Source organism: Vulpes vulpes, chromosome 2, assembly GCF_048418805.1.
Source record: "Vulpes vulpes isolate BD-2025 chromosome 2, VulVul3, whole genome shotgun sequence".
Lineage (NCBI taxonomy): Eukaryota > Metazoa > Chordata > Mammalia > Carnivora > Canidae > Vulpes > Vulpes vulpes.
Genome location: NC_132781.1, coordinates 88,950,732 through 88,972,280, shown reverse-complemented (window position 1 = coordinate 88,972,280; position 21,549 = coordinate 88,950,732). Strand labels below are relative to the sequence as shown.

At 39.2% G+C, this 21,549-nt stretch overlaps 1 protein-coding gene across 45 annotated transcripts in view; it reads right to left on the bottom strand.

Moving 5' to 3' along the window:
- The window catches only part of PARD3 (par-3 family cell polarity regulator), a 646,585-nt gene that overhangs the window by 590,887 nt on the left and 34,149 nt on the right, over nt 1-21,549 (bottom strand). The window lies entirely within an intron of this gene.

Sequence of the window (21,549 nt, the reverse complement as noted above, 5' to 3'; positions counted from 1 at the left end):
CAGGCTTTGCCATCAGACAAAAAACAGGCTCAAAAACAGGCTCACTTCTGTGCACTGTTAACATGATCTTGGAGAAGTTGTTTATCTTCCATTAAGTCAATCCCTTCATTTGCAAAAAGAGGATGATACCTTCACTCAGTTATTATAAGTATTAACTGCAAGAAAAATACTCAGCCTCATACTTGGCACATAATTACCTAGTAAATGGAAATGGTTGCTATGCTGGTGGCACCTACAGTCCAAATAGCAATGCCACCTCACATGCATGTGTAAGACAGGAAGGTAAAGTTGGTTATGCATCTGAGACATGCAGTTCTCCTAGTTTGTCAATCTGATACTTTTCCCAGTACACTACATTTTAGTCATATTTTCTTAGAGAATAACTATTTTTGTGGAATATTTTTTCTGTGGGATGAGAAAAATTCAGCTTCTAAGGTGCCAGTAAACTGTAAGATACCAGTGAGGATGAACTAACCAGTAGAGAACAACTCAATCTTCTAATCACAGTTAACAGAAGTGTATGATAAAGACCATCTCCCTTCCATCCCAAGTTCAAATAAGACAACTTGAAAATAACTCATTCAAGTCAGCATGTTGTTAGCATTCCCAGTTTGGCAGTAAGCACAGGTTAACATAAATATTATTTATGTGGTAGCCTTTAAGGAAAAGTCATTTAAATGCCCCAGAAACTACAGCAAAAGCTAATGAACTCTTGCTAAATAATAATAATAATAATAATAATAATAATGTGTGTGTGTGTGTTGTATGTGTAGAACACACATCTGCAGCTAAGTTGGAGCTGACTGATAGGCCACTCATGGCAATTTAGAGTGTTTCATGTGATCCAGTGTAATCACCTACATCAAATACTTACTGTACCTCAATTGAGTGTAATCTCTTTACCAAATAATAAACAAAATGCAAGCGCCAAATCGTGCATATAATGATTTACAACAGCTATCCTCAGTCAGAAGCAGGATGCTATTACCTGTAACACAACTACAACTACAAAGACTGGTACTCAGTAATCGCCAAAGAACAGTGTTTACTCTCTCCATTTGCAGAGCCAGGGGCTGTCTGAGAACGCTTCAGCCAAAAGCTTTAGTTTCAAGGAAGCTTATCCTTCCTATACCAAATTATTAACAGGGACTGGTCTCAAAGTCAGAAGATAAATTCTTTCTTTTTCTACCACTACCTATTTTTGCAAATATTCCATTGTGGGATGTTTCTGAAAATGGCCAGAGCAGCACGTAAGCCCCTCCTCAATGCACTGGGTCAGCCCATCGAGGTCTCCAAACTCAGGGCTACAGCCTCATGACCAGACCTCACAAAATCCAGTCGAGTTTACCACAACCGTGCGTGCAAATGAAGCCTCTCCTCTTCATACACACCCAATTGCGGAGTTGAACCAGATGGCACACTAACCATGACCCAAGGGCACTTGGGACTAACAAATGGAAAAACTAACCAAGAGCTCAGGACACCCTTGGAGAAGCTGGCAGCCAAGCTCCAGGCAAACCTCGAAGAATAGGTGAATTGGTGCCAACCATTAACCTACTGGGTGCCACATCTGATCAAATACACCAGTTAATTTTACCTTTAAAATCCTCCAACGTAAGACCAGATCACCACAAGTAGAGCTTTGGAATGTAGTCATTTAAAATGTCAAAGGCACAGACGATTATTTCTACGACCTTACCAAATGGAGGGTAACACAGAGACTCATACTATGGTTAAATAATACAATTTCATATTTGCTGCATGTCAAAATACCGATTGTGATCAAAGTCAACATTCTGCTGTTTACAACAGTCGTGATAAGATACCAGTTAAAGCAGGATGAATTTTTAGCAGAGGACTGGAAGCAAAGTTTTAGACCAAGACTAAAAGGCTAAAAGTAAAATTTTTAATTCTCATTAGCTGGTAGTAAATTTTCTTCTCCTCCCCTCTCCCTTCAACTTAACCCACTTGAATGAAATATACACACCAGCTATTTCACACCATAAAATGCATGCTTTCTTGGATATGGTGAAAGCATTCCTTTAAAGCATATGGAGTCCCTACCTAGGCACTTTTAGTTTCCAACCTATAAAATCCTCTGCTAATCAAGGTGAGTTGGGCTGAATTCCTTGGTGGAACCCTTCCATCCAAATAAAGATGATTTAATCCACCCCACCTCAGCACCCCTACCTGTTTCCATGTCTAGTGTCTTACTTAGTCTTGGTTCCCAGGACCCAAGAAGAGAGAATGCCTTCCCAGCCCATCCTTCCAGGATATGAGAGCTAGCTGTGTGCACTCTGAGCATTCAAATGTTTGATTAATAAAATCCAAAAGGACATTCGCTCCAAATCCTTGTCTATCTCTAGGCCAGCAAATCCAGCACCAAGAGAAGCAGAGAATCACAGGAGAGCATGCTGTGGAAAAAGCAGGGCCACAAGAGGGATCTCAAAGTGTTGGGGGAAGAGGCAGGCAGGGGGCAGGGGCAAGTACAAGGGAGGAAAAACAAAATTAAAAGAGCAGGTATTTCTAATCTAGAGTATATTAGAAAATATTGTAAAATAGGAGTGCTTGTTAGGTTTATGGCATGTTAACAAAATAAAATTGGTCACATTTATAATGAAAATCTTCAAAAGTGACTTCTCTTAAATACACAGGTTTTTATGATACTGCAGTAAAAAAACAAAAAAAAATAGTTGTAGGAAAGACAGCATATAGGGTGGTTTGTTTTTTGTTTTTTGTTTTTTGTTTTTTATGTTGCCAGATCATCAATCTATTGAGAAATAGATCATTCGGGGTACCAATAAAAACTCTTCCAACTTATACTGGTTATTTCTACAACCCCTGCCTTAGATGTCATCTTGTATCTTGTTTCTTACCTCCCAAAATAAGCCAAGTTCCTTGGCAAAGACCATATATTTACCTATTTTCTATGCATCTACATGGCTACACATGACATACTCAAATATCTTATTTGTAATAAAGTACACTTTATTGCAATGAATCCATCCTTTTGATATCATATATACCCTTGTTAAAAGTCACTGACTTCAAAATCAGGCAAACTTTCTTTTTTCGTCTTCTACTAACACCTATAAATTCTGGATCTCTCTGAACAGATTAAATGGGCTAAACTTAAACCATACCAACTTTCAAAAGTTATTTCAGACTGTTAGATTACAGACAGTCCCCTAACCTAAACTAGACACACAAAGAACTCGCAACAAATATTCATAGAAATAACCCTCCTCCTTTTAATAAATGACACGTATGAGTAGCTAATAGCAGGAAGACACACTTCAAATAAACCAAAGATGTCAATAGTGAGGAGAACATAGGTTGTGCTTATGAACAAATACCACTACCACCGACAGCAGAGATGCAGGACCACACGCAACAAATCCCTCAAGTTCATGGGCAAATTGAGGATTTCAATAAAGGTGGTACTGTCATTTCCCCCAGGTCCTTAAAACAAGCACACTGGGCCAAAAGCAAAAGCTTTCAGAGGCAAGGAAGGGATAGACAGCTTCAATAATAACTGCTGGGCCTAGCAAGAGGGCAGGTACACCTGACACAGGAAATCCTCTCTTCATGAGGTTCTGCTGGCAACTCATGAGGCCATAATTGGCTTAGTTTCTGGAAGTTTCTGAAATCTGTACTTGGTGCTACTGTGATCTAGACCTGCATCTTTGGTGATAACAGATAACCTAAAACAACCTCTAAGGTCAGCATCTGTGGGTATTTCTTAGCGATTTTCTAAAAAAAAATGATTTCCAAGAATAGTCTTTCCTCAAGGATGTGGGTAAGAATTGGCATTAAAACAAGAACTGAAATGAAGTATGAGAAAAAACAAACTTCCCAGCCTAAATACATACAACATTCTTTTTTCCATCTTTCCCTTTCTGTCCTGATCAACTAATCACAGAACTGGGGAAAAAAAAAAAAAAAAAAAGATGACAATGCAAAAGAATCAAATAGTCATTAATCTCAAGACTCCAGACTGGCTGTGTTCGCCTCAAAGAGAACAGACTGAGTTTGATGCCCTGGCCCCTCTTGCTCTAGTCCTGGAAACTGAGAGCTTCCCCACCTTCAAGGAGATGATGAAGGTCAGTCCTGTGGGCTCAGAGTGGAGCACCTAACACAGTAAGGTGTGAAGTAAGACCAGCAGAAGGACAAGGATCCCAACCTAGACTGGCAGCCCCACACAGGGAGACGATATTCCTCACTCTACTACCTGTCCTCACCCACCACCACCAAATCCACTTTTAAAAAGGCAATTTCTATCCTTTTGAACCAATAAAATGTGTACATTGCAAAGCTCTTAGTTTCTGGAAGCTGTCAGGCTAAAAAAGTAGATGGGAACAGTTCTAATAGTCTCATCTACTTCTTTCTCCTCTTGAAATTTTATTCCACTTGTCCTTCTGCATCAACCTTCAAGTTTTAGATTCAAGTCACAAAAAAGTACTGCAATTCTCCCAAAAGGAGGCTTTTAAACAAAACAAATGACACAATTTCTTGAATATATGTAAAGAAAATATCTCACTCCTTAGCATGAATAATTTCTTGTGTGCGTGTGTGTGTGTGTCAAAGCCATTTTTGAAGTCTGTGATGTCATCTGAAATCTGAACCCTTTACTTTTAAGCTTTCATTTACATTAAAACTTCCTCAGTTCTAAAATACATATTTCTAGGATATTTGCATGACTGATTCAAATACAGTGATCACGAATGAACTTTACAGCTAATCATCAGTCACAACTAAAAAAAATAAAGTTTGCAAACCTCATCCAATATGGTATCTGGTTAATGAAATTCACAAAAGCAATGTGCTCAGACATGGTACAACCTGCCCTTCACCTACCTGTCTCCTCATCCACTCACTGAGACTCTAAAATAATCTCTAAGAAAATAGTACCTCCTGAAAAACACTGCAAATCCCACCCTCCAGATAAACTAGTACCATGCCCAAGATCCACATCCCCAGTTAACCTTGTCAGAGACATATTTTTCTGACAACTATTGTAAAGTATCAAATAAACAATGACTCATTCTGCCTTTCCACTGGAAGAACTTCACTGCTGGTGCTTCATGATGTTGTTCTAAATACTCCCTTTTAAGAAAAAGCTGGCTACTTAGACATGAAGTTTTTAGCCATGAAATTTAATTTCCTGAACAAACCTCCTTATTGACAACTTAGTTATGAGCCCATCTTTGATCTTTATTTTTAAACTGCATCTGTCCTGACCCCTTCATAAGGAGTCGTTTCTTTATTGTCCAATATCTACCTAAACTATGAAATGCTAGAAGATGCTACAATTACCTACACGGGCCACTTTAACAAAACCTCATACAATCAGGTCTTAGCATGGACATAGGAAAAGCTCAGCTTGGAAATGTCTGAATAAAATTTTTAAATTGCAGCAATTATTTTTGAGTACCTACCAATTACCCTACCCTAGATGTTATTCCTATATTCTTATTAACCTTCAGCAAATCTCTTCAAGAAAAGTGGTGTTCTCCGCATTTTACAGAGCAAAAAACCCAAGTTCAGAGAAATGAAGTTTTTCCAAGTAATACAGCTAGAAAGTGGTAGAGCATCATTCTGAACCCTCTCCACCACACTGCACTACATCTCATAATGAATTACAGGAGAGTAACCTTGGAAAAAGAAAAGACGTTACGGGAGCCAAGTGAATTATAAAGAGAGTCACTGTTTCACCTGCAACTTCCTTTTTCCTCTATCATGTCATGCTCTCTACAGAACTACACCTCATGGTGAATCATGTTCTAGTTGGGCAGTAAAGCACTATGGACCTTCAATAATCCTGGGAGCATCAGAGTTGGAATTAATTTCACTGTTACTCATTCACAGAAATAAAAGAATCCCTAGGAACAGCTTCTACCTAAAAACACCTTCTCTTCTAGCAAGAACTGGAGAGTCCAGCCCCACCCCCTGGAAAGGCACACCTTGAACCTTAATAAATTGAAGTTGGGTGACAAAGGTGGGGGATTTAACAATGCTGGAAATCCCCCATTGTATAAATTGTAATGGGTGCGACTGAAACAGCTTAATCAAGTCATGACAGAAGGTTGTATCAGAGAAAATAGGTTATGCAAAGAAAGGACAAACTAAAGATAATTTTTGAAAAAAAATAAAAATTAAAAAAAAAGATGATTTTTGATAGTCAATGCTGCCCAAGAGGAGCAGAAGGGGCAGGGGAAGAAAAGCTACAGAATCACAGGTACTGAAGATAAACGAAAATTGAAATAAATGAAGAGAAAACACTACTACTTCCAGTATTCAAAACACAATACAGAAAATAGAAATAATTCAATAATCACTGGATATTAAAGATGTAACTCTTCTTTTTTTTCATAGGAAACCAAAAAAGAAAAAATGTACTGCAGCATACGTTTGGCAAAGGATGTTGGTTGCACTTTTTAAATCTCTAAACTTAGGACCTAAATGACCCTATCACCTTCAAAGACAAACTGTGTCTAAATTTAATAAATAGGAAGAATCTCCTAGATACAGTGTACTCCAGAACTGTTTCACTACCAGCCCTGCTTAAGAATATCACATCCCTGGTTAGAATTGTCCAGATTATCACCACGAGCAATTCTCATCTATCAGCATCTCAGCAAAAAGGGAAAACTTCTAGAACTTTTGGCCTCAACCATTCCATTTATGAATGATACACTTAGCAATCAAATATTCCAATTTAAAGCTAGTGAAAGGGATGCCTGGGTGGCTCAGTGATTGAGCATCTGCCTTTGGCTCAGGTCATGATCCTAGGGTCCTGAGATCGAGTCCCACATTGGGCTCCCTGTGAGGAGCCTGCTTCTCCCTCTGCCTATGTCTCTGCCTCTCTCTCTCTGTCTCTCACGAATAAATAAATAAAATCTTTAAAAAAATAAAAAATAAAGCTAGTGAAAATTTTGTAAATAAAAATTACCAGTATAAAAAAAGAATTGAGAGTTGATTTATAAGCAGCCAAGTAACACTCCTCACCCAAGACCAAGACAAAACTCTTCTGAGCAAGCAACATGTTAAGCATAACAATGTCAGCCAGCATAACAAAGCTGAGATAAAAACTAATATTAAAGAGGATTATGATAGGGGTGCCTGAGTGGCTCAGCAGTTTGAACAACTGACTCTTGATTGCAGCTCAGATCATAATCTAAGGGTCATGGAATCCCCCCCATATCACGCTCCACACTGAGTGAGAAGTCTGCTTGAGATTCTCTTTCCCTCTGCCCCTCCCCACCACCTGCTCACACTCTCTGTCTCTAAAATAAATAAACTTAAAAAAAAAAAAAAGGGAGGATTATGTCATGAAGGCTCATGTATAGTGGCAATTTGTAAGTCATCTATACACATAAGAAGTAAAAGGGAGAACAGATTTCTGTTCTGTAATGTTTTAATATAGTGAGAACCTCTGCCTATACTGCTAAACTTTCTGCTTTCTCTCTAAAGATCAGCTCAGAACACTTACGAATTAAAAAAAAAAAAAACTACTTCATTTCCCTTACTTTTTCATTAAAGAATGTATGTGGCTTCTATCTTGGGGACTGAATGGCTCTCTCACATCACGATGAGGAACAGAGGCCTCCTGCCAACTGCCACCTAAGTGAGCTTGAAAGCAGAGTCCTCAGCCTCACTTGAGCCTTCAGATGACTGTGCACTCATAAGACAGTGAGCCAGAGACACCCAACCAAACCACATATGAGGCCCTGACCCACTAAAACTATGGGTTAAATAAGGGCTCAGGTTCGTAAGCTGCTAAGTTTTGCAATAACTTCTATATTGCAACAGATAGATTAGGTAAATTAGATAAATATACTCATTTTTACATATAGGCTGTCACAGAATATATAACATTATTTGGGCATAAGGTTCAACCAACCCTTAAAAGAAACTACACAAATGCATTCAAGTATCTAGCTTTACTGAAAACAAAAGAACCCTAACTTGAGTTTATAGTTTGGGGTTTTTTTTTTAAGATTTAATTTATTAGGACACCTGGGTAGCTCAGTGGTTGAGCGTCTGCCTTTGGCTCAGGGTTGAATCTGGAGTCCCAGAATCGAGTCCTGCATTGGGCTCCCCACAGGGAAACTGCTTCTCCCTCTGCCTATGTCTCTGCCTCTCTCTGTGTGTCTCTCATGAGTCCCAGTGCAATATGGATTATTAGTGTAACTTCCTGTGAATCTATCATTATCTCAAAAAGTAAGAAGAAAAAAAGAGGTGTTGAGTCATATAGGGTTGAGATCCACCACTATGAACCCATCCATCCACCTTAAGGGACTCCATCCTCTCCACTCCAACCCACTCCACTATACCAAGGCCAAAGCAATCTTCACCTCATTTACAGCCCATTCCTAATCCATCTCCTACAAATGAGGAAATAAAAACCTAAAGCTATGTATAGCCAAAGCCCACTGCCATATTTAGGAGATGAGACATGGGTACTTCAACCCACATCTCCTGACACCCAATTCAATGCCTGTGCTAGAATAGACCACGTGCTTCTCGGCCACCATATTTACTGTGCAGAATTACTCCCAAACTCCAGGTTTCAGGTACAGCTTTTTTTTTTTCAAAGTTTAAATAAAGTCCACTGACTTCATCACCTTCCAGCACATATTTACAAAATAAAAAATGTAAGCAGAGTAATCTTGAATTTTCATTTTCAGTTCATGTGGTCATCATCAATTGGCTTATAAAGAAAATGGAATCTGTGCAACACCCTGAGGCTACTCCTATCTGCCTTCCTGAGAACTATACTCTGGGAAGCCCTGGGCTACCCCAAGCATTGGCTATATATCATCACAGGTTTAGAATTCTCAAGAGACCCAACAGAAATTCCTTTATCAATAGAGGGTCTGTCCACAAGATCTTCAGGAAAATGAGCAACCTAGGATCCCTCTGAAACTTCTGAAGGAATACCACCTAAATATTGGGTTGCTCAGTAAAGACAAGATCTCTTAATTATATAATCACTTGCCAGGTTACAGCCAGCCTGTCTACTTCAGCCAGTGGATGCAATCTCCATGAATGAAAAAAAGAGATGGTTGGAAAACATAGTTTAAAATAAAAGCTTTGTGGGGTGCCAGGGTGGTTCAATCGGTTAAGCATCTGCCTTCAGCTCAGGTAATGATCCTTGGGTCCTGGGATGGAGCCCTGAGTCAGGCTCCCTGTTCAGCAAGGAGTCTGCTTCTCCCTCTTCTTCTACCCCTCCCCCTCCTCCACTCATGCTGTGTCTCAAGTGCTTGTTTGCTTTCAGATAAAAAAAAAATCTTTAAAAAATAATTATTTGTAATAGTCCTTATCTTTAAGTGACATATACGGAAAAATTTATGGGAAAAATGATCTATTTTCTGGGATTTACTCTGAAATAATCCAGCCAGGGTAGGGAAAGGTAGGGAAGGGACTTGCAAATAAAGTAAGATGGGCATGTGTTGATAGATATTGAAGCTTGGTGATGGATACCTGAAGACTTATTATTCTATTCTCCTTCTACTAATATCAAAAATGCCTGTAATAAACAGTTAATACACACACACACACACACAGCTTGGGGCCTGCTATTAGATAAGGACGAAAGAGGTAAATGGTGGGAGCTGCTAGAAAGGAAGCAAGGGTAACACTGAGCAGGGCAAGGCTTCGTTCTCAAAGCTGGCTCCCTGCCACATTTTTCTGAGACAAGACACTTCTAGATGAGTACCTTGCTGTCTTGAGATTTTTATGAGCCCAACACACAGCACTCAATCAAAGCACTATCAGATAAAAACGAATTTATCGTCATAAATACACTGCATTGGCAGTAATTCTCTTCCCCTTCCAATCAAGCTAAAAAGTCTGAGAGGGCAAGATTAAGGTTCACAGTTCTTAGTACCAGCCACAGCATGAAAAACACCTATTTGCTGATTATTAGACATGCACATCCTCCCCGTGTTTGGTATCATACAGGCCAAAAGCAGTACTTAGTAATGAGAAAAGGCACATTATCTGCCCAAAGAAAGTACAGTTCAACTTCAACACACCAGTTTTCTTTTATTCAACATGTCTATCCTCAAAAAATATATATGAAATTTGAGGGTGAAGCTCAGACCTAAATAAGATGCTGAAACACCTACCGTTTCAAGCTGAAGGCATCCCAAGAAACAGCCAGCTCAACTAACACCACTGAAGGAGAAACAAAGCCAGGCCAAGTGGACCACGCATAGGTTTCAGCAGAGCACCTCCTATTAAAGATCGGCACTTCTTCCAGCCTTTGTTCTTTGTCCACGGGCAGTGAGAGCCTTTATTTCACAGATGATGATGATACATTAATGAGACTCACAGGAGAGCCAACATCCCTGTAGTGGTTATGAGCAGGAAGCATTCTCAGCACTTATCATGTATAAACCCATGTAACCTTCACTCATTCCTAAAAGTGAGTGCTATTATTACACACCTTCCCCCTCTCCCATTTTACACATGGAAGAAGCTGACGCACAGCAGCAGTGTTAAGTCATTTGCCTAAAGTTACACTGATCTTAAGTGACAGAACCGAGTTTCAAACCCAGGCAAGCTCACCTGCAGTCCATGCTTTACTCACTGATACCACCACTCAACAATCTGAAGAATCTAACTATATTTAATTCTAGTTACATTTTTAGTGTTATAATCAATAGGTCATGTTAACTGTGTATTTATTAATGAATCACTACTTACCGAGTCAATCAAGACATTGTACCTGCACTGGAATAAGCATGTGGATTAACCAATATTGAGTTATTCGTGTTTTATTAGTTATATTTTACCAGACTTCTTTGTAAAAATCTATGTAGCCATTTAGTAGGGGAAAATGCCCAAAGCTGAAACAAGGTCAGAAGTGAGTATTTGCCAAGGGAAACACTTCGAGGTACAAGAGCAGATTAAAATGCTCTGATTCAACAGAGACATCTGTTCTGCCATAAGCGACCATCTGCTCCATATCCCAGAGAGCAAAATATTTCAATAGGAAGTGTCAAATCTGACTCCTAATCAGGAAACAATTATCTGCATTTGTTACTAGCCCCAAAGCTGATTTGAACCTCCTGGGGTAAAAGTTAATGGGAAAACCACAGCACAGGTACACCTTCTAATGAGCCTAGATACTAGCCAAGAATCCTACCAGCTCTAACATTTCAAGTATTTATTTGACCAACAAAATATACAACTTAAGATGCAAGATGAGAGCTGTAGAAAAAATTTTCAGAGTAAAAAAAGGTGTATGGGAAACAAAGATGTTTGAATGAGATTCAGTGGCCTTGGCATAAGGAGAGTTGAGCTGAGAGTCCCTGATCAAAAGGGGCAGAGACTACACTCACCAGTACAAAGCATTTTTAAGACAATTAAAATGACTTTCAGGGCAGCCTGGGTGGCTCAGCAGTTTGGCGCCGCCTTCAGCCCAGGGTGTGATCCTGGAGACCCGGAATCGAGTCCCACGTCAGGCTCCATGCAGGGAGCCTGCTTCTCCCTCTGCCTGTGTCTACCTCTCTCTCTCTCTCTTTCTCTCTCTCTCTAATGAATAAATAAATTCTAAAAAAAAAAAAAAAAAGGCTCAGAAAAGTGAGCACTAGAGCCAGTTACGGTGTTAGGAAAGGTTTCATGTAGAACACAAGCAAAAAACTGAGTTGGGTCCAAAAGGCAACATTTCCTCAGACCCAGACTGAATGCAAAAGGAAGCCTTCCAGGAAACTGCAGCAGCACACCCGCGAGCAGAGGATGGCACCTGGATCTGGAGCTGTGTAATTCATGCAGGTGGTCTGAAAAAGTAGCATGGGACAAACTCGACATCAGGGGCGAAAATCTGCACTGCTTCCAAGGCAATAATAAAGCCTCTGGAGGTCATTCAATGAACACAGATTCAAAACTTATGGTGGGCCAGATCCTGGGGATTTAGCATGAACTGGAAAACCTGAATGCTTGCTATAACAGAGCTTGGATTCTAGGGAAACAAGACAGAATCAAAGATGTAAGATCATTTCGGTTGGTAAGAAGTACACTGAAGAGAGTAAAACAGGATAAGAAGATTGAGAGGGACAGGCCGAGCTAGCTCAGCAGCTGCTTAATGGCCACAGCTCCCTTCCCAGAAAGGTGCTTCCAGAGCATAAGGAAGAGAGGAAGAAACACTGCTCTAGAGGTAAGTAATACGGACAGGCCCTTGCAGAGTGCTCTAGAGCACCTGTGCAGCCTGAGAAGGCTCAGCTGACTCCACGTCTTTCTGATTCAAACTCATTAATTGAGCTAATGAGAGGCTATTTCAATAATGGCTTCTTGTTAATACAAGAAGCATTTTGAAAAACGGCATCAAGCTCTCTTTGGGATTTTGGTTGACAAACAGTTCCAATCCACTGCTGTTGCTATCCAAAACACTGCTCCATTCAAGGTCAGCAGGGGACACTGTCCCTTAGAAAAAGAATGAGAAAGCAGACGGCAGAAGGAGACTTTTTTAAATTAGAATTTTGAACATGTGGCAAAACTTTTTACATTATGTTATTAAATAGATAAAGATGAAATGAAATGTATACTTTCCTACAATGACAATATGCTTGTGGGATCACAGAACTACAGCCTTTTGAAAAAGCAACATGGTAATATATATGAAGTTTATTTCCAGGGCACCTGGGAGGCTCAAAGGTTGACTGTCTCCCTTTGGCTCAGGGTGTGAACTTCAATTAAAAAAAAAAAAAAAAAGTCAGCGAGGAGATTCCAATCCATAAGAAGTATGAATTGTTTTATAAAACACACGTGCAAATTTTTTCTTCTTTATAATTTTTCATCAACTGTGCAAATGTTTTCTTCTTTGTAATTTTGCATCAACTGTAGCCTCTTTACAGTGTCAGCTCCATCACTTCTCTGTACTTACGTGCTCTAAGGATCTTCTACCGTCTAAGTTTTCCATATACAGCTGTAGCACTGTTACTCTGTGTCACCGACGGAATGAAAAAGCACATGAGACCTGACTTGGCCCTGGCCCACCTTTCTTCTCTGAACACGGAATGCTGGAGCCAGGCAAATGACTTGGTCCCTGGCTGAAGCCCCACACACATGCCACCACCTGCTAAGCATCCCCAGGGTGTGGCTCCACCCAAGGCACAGTGACAGAGCTCTGATGGGTGCGACTACCCTAGGTACAAGCAGGTAAATATCTAGTTCCCAGCCCTGAATTCTAGTCCTCTGCCAGGCTCACTGCACAGGCTTTCCTGCTCCTCCTCATCCTCAACCCTGCCCCTTTCAAGGTCCCCATCAATCTATTCCATTGACTGCCTGCTGCCAAAGCTGAACGAATTCCATGATCCCACCATATCTCAACCTCACACAGGAGGTCACTGTCCACAAACCTTCTTCTCCACATAAGCACACCTGGGGCCCACATTCTGTGCAGGGCCATGCTTTGCCAGCTGTCTACATGGGAGCAGAGAGCACGTGGCACCCCAGGACTTGAGTATGCAGGATGCTAGAGGACTCCCAAAGACACAGCACAGCTCCCAGATGACCACTTTGACCAAATCTGTCATGACCTATTTATCCACCCCTATAACCAAGCTCTCCCTTAAAATACTGCCTTCAACTGCCTTACCCAAAAGCCTCTGAAAACTGAATGCCAAATTTAGCATTGGCAAAGAATGAAGTCAGCCCTACATTCGTCCTGCCTACCCCCTCCCCACACTCATGTTCACAGTCTCCATTCTGTACTGAGCCCCTCTTCTTTACAATGCTGAACAAGAACAAAGTCCACCTCTTTCCTGCCCTCCAAAATTTCTTCAACAACTTTTCAACTAGACTTTGCCTCAAGCATGGACACACTCTTGTAATTACTAGGAGTTCTGCTTTTGTATACTCTGCTGCCTCTCCATGAAAGCTCCTTGGGGTCCCACACACAACTACCCTTTATTCTGTTAGTGCTTCATCTAGCACGACATGTCCTCTATGAGTGCTCTGAAATAATCTTTTTTTTTTTTTTTTTAATTTATAATAGTCACACAGAGAGAGACAGAGAGGCAGAGACACAGGCAGAGGGAGAAGCAGGCTCCATGCACCGGGAGCCCGACGTGGGATTCGATCCCGGGTCTCCAGGATCGCGCCCCGGGCCAAAGGCAGGCGCCAAACCGCTGCGCCACCCAGGGATCCCTTTTTTTAATTTTTTTTTTTTTTTTTTTTTTTTTTTTTTTGCTCTGAAATAATCTATCTGAGGACTTTTTACAAGTGTTAACATATGAAAACAAACAGGACATCAGACCCCTTTCCTTGGTCCTCTGCCATTTTCTGGGTGATGTGGGCTACGTTACAGCTCTGAGCCTCATGTTTCTAATCTGTGAAATGGGGGAGGGATACAACAGTATCCACCTCCTTCCAAGGTTGGTTGTTTTGCATGTATTACAACAATTACAATATTTTTCATTTTACTCCCAAAAGCTCACCCCAACTTCACTATAGATAGATATTAATTCATCCATTCATTTGACATCTGTTGAGCACATACACACAGGGGACACACGGGGGTACAAGATGAACAAGAACTTGGCTCTCAAGGAGTTTATGGTATGACAGGATACACATGGGTAAAAACACGTATAACACCATGTGATTGTTTAAGCACACTGGAGATGATGTGGGATCACTAGAGAGGAGCAGGGCAGGCTGAATGGTGGGGAGAAAGAAAAAGAGAGGGGGAGGGAAGGGGCCTGTGGGAAGGGCGGACTTAGGTCAAAAATAAAAAAAGATTTAACCAAGCAATTATAGAAAGTAACAGAAAAGATCATAATAACAGAATACAGAATTGATCTCTTCTCCATTAAGTTATTTCAACTCTAAAAGAATTCTATTACAAATGAGCTGGCCTCAATTTTTCTCAGTTCTCTCATTTGCATACCAGGAAAAAAAATCAACCAAAACACTCCAAATAACTCAAAGGTCTTTAACAAACACACACACACACATACACACACACACCAGCATTGTCATTAAGCTTAACAGACTGATTACTGAGAATTTTAAAGAATTACACTGAACAAAAATCTTCAGTGTAAATTTTCTTTGTATAAAACATCTAGTATTCCTAAGTTACACACTTTTATGAAATTCACATACACACCCATAACCATTCCATACTTATGAGAATGATAATTTCCTTTAATGTGCTTTCTAATTAACTTGGGAGATGCTAGCTTGAGCAGTCACAATTGCTATCATTTATGTTCAAAGAGCACCAGTTTTGCTCTAGTACATCCACTTCTAGATTGACAACATCCATTTGTGTCTGAAATTGGTTTTGAACCCTAAGTGCCTCTCTACCTAAACTCCAACTGCTGAGTTTCTGAGACACTTCTCCTAAATGACATTAATTCAGAATGTGGGGGAGGGGAGGAGCCCCCATTCTCCCGTTCTAGTCCACTTCTACCACCAAAGCCAGGTTTATCCTGTTAAAATACAACACCCCCCCCCCCATCACTTAAGTCCCATGCTCAATAACGTCAATGGTTCCCAATTACTTCCTAAATGAAGTATCAGCTGATGGCCCTATATTCAAGACCCTCTATTACATGATCCCAGTCACGGTCCAGCCTCATCTTCCACCTGCTGCTGTTTTATCCAACCAAATCTTCCCTGCACCTCAAACAAAAGCCATCCTTTCATTTCTGTGGTTCCCCTTGCTATTATCCCAGCCAACATGCCCATATAACTGTACTTCCATTAGGATCAATTCAATGCCATCTCCCTCCAAAGGTTTTCCAGGTTACAACCAATCAATGCCTTTTAACTGCAAAAGCACTTTCTACCTTTGATTATATGTATCATTTTTTGCCTATATTCTAAGTATTTCTGAACTGATATTGTATCAGCCCTTAGCTGATACAATAAGCTCCAGCCCTTAGCTGGTTCATAAACACCTTGAGTACACAGCTTTGAAATGTGATTCATCCCATCAACCTCTACTAAGTACCCTGTATGTAGCGGTATCCGGATTTGATAAAGTAACTTTCACCCCAACTTTTCATTATAATAGCCCTGAGTGTCAGGAGGAACAGTCTGCAGGTAAACGGAAGCCATGAACATTTTAGAGCAGGTGAACCATGTGACTGGAGCTGCAATTCTCACAGGATCAAGATGACTGCCAGATAGAAAGCAACAGACCTAGAGTCAAAGCTCACTTGCTATTTAATAAGCATGTAACTTTGGACAGATGGCTCACACACGCCCCACACCCCACCCTGACCACAGGAACCTTATCCAGAATTTTTGCTCTCAAAGTAAATTAGAGAGGGCACATAAATTGTATCTTAAGTTTACAGGATATTTCAATTCTGTGAAATATTTTATCTGAAATAAAAGCCATTTTATTTGAAACTATTAAACTCTAATTTTTTTCTTGGGTCTACTCTGTAGAGTACCCACACACTTAGGGTATTTCTGTCCATGCTGTTAACACAAAACAATTTTTTTAAACAAAAAATACATAAGAACTGAGAAAGAAAAATAACATAAGCTAGTCCTACCCATGTAAGTCTTAACCAAGACTTGCTGGCTTTTCTTCGGTGTCTGCTTTGGTACCAGCCAAGGAACAGTTTTCACTAACTATTTTCAATTTTGTGGTGTATTTTATGAAGCAATCGATGCTTAGGCAAATACACACGCATGTCCAGGCAGTGTTTTTAAAAGAATTGATCTGATAGAAATGAACATCCTGTCCTTTAAGGTAGAAAGGAATTTTTCCACAGAGTGAGCTCATACTTTGTTTAATGGAGCTTCACAGAAATACAGCAAATTAAAATGACACTATTTCCTAACAGCTCACGGGATAAGCCTACGAAGGTCAGTCACACTTGGAAACAACTCAGGTCAGCCCTTGGCAGTTGGTTAAAAAAGCAGGGATCCTTTCTTTCACAAAGGAGAATGAAGACCAAGGAAGTTCTTGAGTATGGGAGGCAGGACCACCTATACTCATACTGACTAGCAAAGCTCAAGGATGCACCTTTAAGGGTTTCTGCTTTTTCTAAAGACTCCATGATGCTGGGGTCAGTTCTACAGCAGGAACATATTAAAACCCAAGCTCAACTCACATCAGAGTATAATACCTGCACAAGACAGACACTCAAGCCCATTTGTATTTAAATGAATAACCTAAGTGAATATGGTTGGATATAAATAGGATCAAATGATATAAACAGATCTTACACAATGCATATTACCAGGTTTGAAGCCTAGTCTCACAAGGCAGCCAATCTCCCCGAAACTCTCTTTTAGGGGGACATTTCCCACATTTGCTATTGAAGCAGTTGCTAAAACAGTTGGCAAGCAGTCTGGTCCATCAGCTCTCAGTGCTAAATGAACCAGGGTGCAAGGAAGATGTTCACTACATTAAACAGCTGATTTCGTATATATATACATATGATTTGGTTGTTGCCACAAAGGATGGATGACACTAATAACTTGAGTGTGTAACTTTTCATAATAACCAGGACAAAAATAACTACACTTGATGTTTGAACACAAACAACTACAATAAAGTTGCCAAAAATCGAATTGCTCCCTGAGAGATTCAAGTATATGATAAATGTAAATGGAAAATAATCCAACTTTGTTTTACAGAACTTAAGAGCATTAAATATTCTGAAATGGGGGGATCCCTGGGTGGCGCAGCGGTTTGGCGCCTGCCTTTGGCCCAGGGCGCGATCCTGGAGACCCGGGATCGAATCCCACATCAGGCTCCCGGTGCATGGAGCCTGCTTCTCCCTCCGCCTGTGTCTCTGCCTCTCTCTCTCTCTCTGTGACTATCATAAATAAATAAAAAATTTTAAAAAAATAAATAAATAAATAAATAAATAAATATTCTGAAATGGATCCACAATTACACAAGTCAAAGACAGAGTTCAAGTTTGACCTCCACCTCCTAAAGAACTCTTAATACAGTAAAAAGTAGACATCAATTTAATTAGGTCAGCCTTTTTAGTGTCCACTAGCAATACCTTGTAAGTATCTAAAGCACCTTAAATGTAAGTGACAAAGCAATAAACAGAGTAAATTTTTCCAAAACATATGAGGATCTCAATGAAAATGGATGTGGAAAGCTGAATTAATTTAATGCTTTCTTGACTTTTTAAAGTCAAGATTTTGACTTTATTTTAAAATCAATTTTTCTATATATCCCTTTATTTAAAAATGCCTATTTATGGATATTTCCCTAAAGAGATATAATCAGAAACCAACTTCTCAAAGAAAGAAAAATTTCATTCTCTACCCACGATTACTTTCTTAGGCAGCTACAATCATTTTTGCTTCAAATCATTTGGCACCAAATTATGACAGATACATACTAATGTAGCCTGGGTGGGATCCTGGAGTCCTGGGATCAAGTTCCACTTCAGGCTCCCTGCATGGAGCCTGCTTCTCCCTCTGCCTGTGTCTCTGCCTCTCTCTCTCTCTCTCTGTCTCTCCTGAATAAATAAAATATTTTTAAAATAAATAAAACAAAACAAAATAAAATTCACTCATCTAGGATGCTCAGTTGGTTAAGTGGCTGCCTCTGGCACAGGTCATGCATGATCTCAGTCATGATTAGAGTCCGGGCTCCCAGTTCAGTGGGAAGGGAAGTCGGCCTCTTCTTCCTCTTCCTCTGTCCCTCCCCCCACTTGTGTGTTTGCACTCTTTCTCTAAGAAATAAATAAAATCTATTTTAAAAATTCACTTATCTAATTCCAAAATTTTTTACAGTATATTTCATTCCTGTGAAATACTTTATTTGAAATAAAAGAAAGCCATTTTATTTGAAACTATTAAAATAAACCCTAAGTTTTTCTTGGGTCTACTCTGAATTACAACTTGGCAAGAATCATTTGGAAACACACTGTCTTTTTATTAAAAGCTATTAAACAACAATGTTAGTTTCTTCAACAGTAGGAAGTATCACTATGCAAATGTCAAGTTTATTTTAATGGGTAAAACTTTTCCTAAGTATTAGTATTTCTGTAGTGTAAGCTCAAGAAAGGGGGAGAGAGATTCTTTTTGATGTTTCAGCACTAAGGAAAGCACAGAGCAAACAAAATCTGCCTTCACAGCAATATTAAAATAACACTAAAAACCTGGAGCAATGATGTCCCTTTCAACCATCAAAAAATGAATAATTTTCAAAGTATGTAATTTAAGTAGAAGTGTACCTTCCTGCAGAGCCTTACTACTCCTGACCATTAAAGGTCCAGTGGCAAAGGCATCACCTGGGAACTTGTTTGAAATGGAGACTCTCAATCCCACCCTAGACCTGCTGAATCAGAATCTGCATTTTGATAAGATTCCCAGTATATACACTGAAGTTCAAGAAGCACTGCTCTAGAAAAGTTGTTTTTTTTTTTTTTTAATGAACTTATAGAGAACTAATTGGTGACTGCCGAAGGCAGAGGTCAGGAGTAGGCAAATGGGTGGAAGGTGGTCAAAACTCCCAGTTAAAAAATAAGTTCTGGAGATGTAATATATAGCATGGTAAATATAGTTAACAATACTGTATATTTGAAAGTTGCTAAAAAGATAGATCTTAAAATTTCTCATCACAAGGAAAAAAATTATAACTATGTGTGATGAATGTTAACTAGACTTATTGTGGCAGTCATTTCACAAATACACAAATATCGAATCATGATGTTGTATACCTAAAATGAATGATGTATGTCTACTAGATCTCAATTTTTTTTTTAATTTCCCATTTCTTAGGGAAGAAGGAAGAAATTCTGAAGTCGGCTTATAAGATCTGCCACACTTCCCTACCTTACCTTCCATGACCACCAACAATTACCCTCTGTACCTCTGGTCTGCAAACTAAATAAAGCTCACTGTAACTTACAGATTCCAAGTTGCTCAGACTTTGTCTCCTGACCTGAAATTTGTTACTCAAATAATGTGTAATCTTCAAGGACAAGTCCCACTTCCTCCATGAAGCCAAAGCTACAGATCTGTGTCCCAAAAAATCCTGAGAGAATTCCTTTTCACCTTTACCTTTCATTTTACCTTCTTCTCTTCTACTGTTAGAGATCCATTAGGATAATGACTGTATTTTGAACCCTTTTAAACAAGCCCAATGAGGAATCAATAAATATACTGACAAGTAAGAAATGACTGGTTGAGCCTGCAAGACAAGGAATCTCTTCTAAATTGGTACCAAAATTCACCCAACTCAGTAAAGACTGGTAAATTCTTCCTTTTGTAGATGGGAGAAAAAAGGATCCCTCATTCAGATTTTTTTTTAATATCAAATGTTATTTTTAAAACTTAAGTCTTATAAAATGCCAATTATTATGCTCTAGAAGTAACATTTCATTTTATTTTCTAAAATATCCTCTAAAATACCCTAGTGCTAGCATACCACTTATCTCTAAGCACTCAAAGTGCCTGGTATCTACTAAATGCTCAACAAACATCTACTGAATCAACAGATGGGAGTTTCTTGTTTTCATTTATCATGCAGAGATACTCAAGTAAAAAAAAAAAAAAAAAAAAAGCCTATAAAAAAAGAGTAGAAATGCACCAAAGAATCTACCCTAAGCAGGACTCAGATCCTCCATTTCTTTTCCTCATCTCCCAAAAGTAAATTTCATTCAGTGATGAAGTTTTTTCAATGTAAATTTAAATGAAAAATATGTCACTAAACAATGAATGACCACTATCCCTGCTGGCTAAAGTAACTCTTGCACTAAAATACACACATCACCCACAAACAAAAATGCAGAAAATGCACTACAAATGGCTCATGGCTCATACATACACTAGTTCCTCACTAAAGACAAAAAAAAAAAAAAAAAAAAAAAAAAAACCCACAACCATTAAAAGTTTCTGTATGGTTTTATCAAAGTCACATTTTCTCTATAACATTTTAAGTTTCTTGTAGTACAAGTAAAAATATAAGTGGGAGGTCACTAATGTATGGAGTGAACATACCTTTTTAGCTAAAATCCACCTATACTGTATAAATAAGCATTTGTACAAATTTCAACCTTCATTATGTGTGAACTTTGTATTTAATGAGGATTGGATCTCTTTGAGAGATGTGTAGTATAGAAAAAGGGCATAAATACTGTTTATTTCCTTAAAAGTATGAGCCATTAATTACATACTACACATCTTTTTTTAGGGACTCCTGGGTGGCTCAGCGGTTGAGCGTGTCTGCCTTTGGCTCAGGGTCTGATCCTGGAGTTCCAGGATCGAGTCCCACATCTGGCTCTCTGCAAGGAGCCTGCTTCTCCCTCTGCCTGTGTCTCTGCCTCTCTCATGAATAAATAAAGTAAATATTTTTTAATCTTTTTTTACATGTTGATATCAACTATCAAAGTTAAGTCAATATCTCTGCATATGAAGTAAATAAAAATAATCCGAAGCCTTAAAATAAGGAGTAAGAGTCAAAAACATATGATGATTGAAAGATTTACTCTAAAATACTTAGTGGGGGGGGAGTCTATTTCTACATGGTTCCAGTATTCTCAGTAGAACAAACAAGCTGCAATAAATACCTTTGCAAATACAGACACACTCACCAGATGG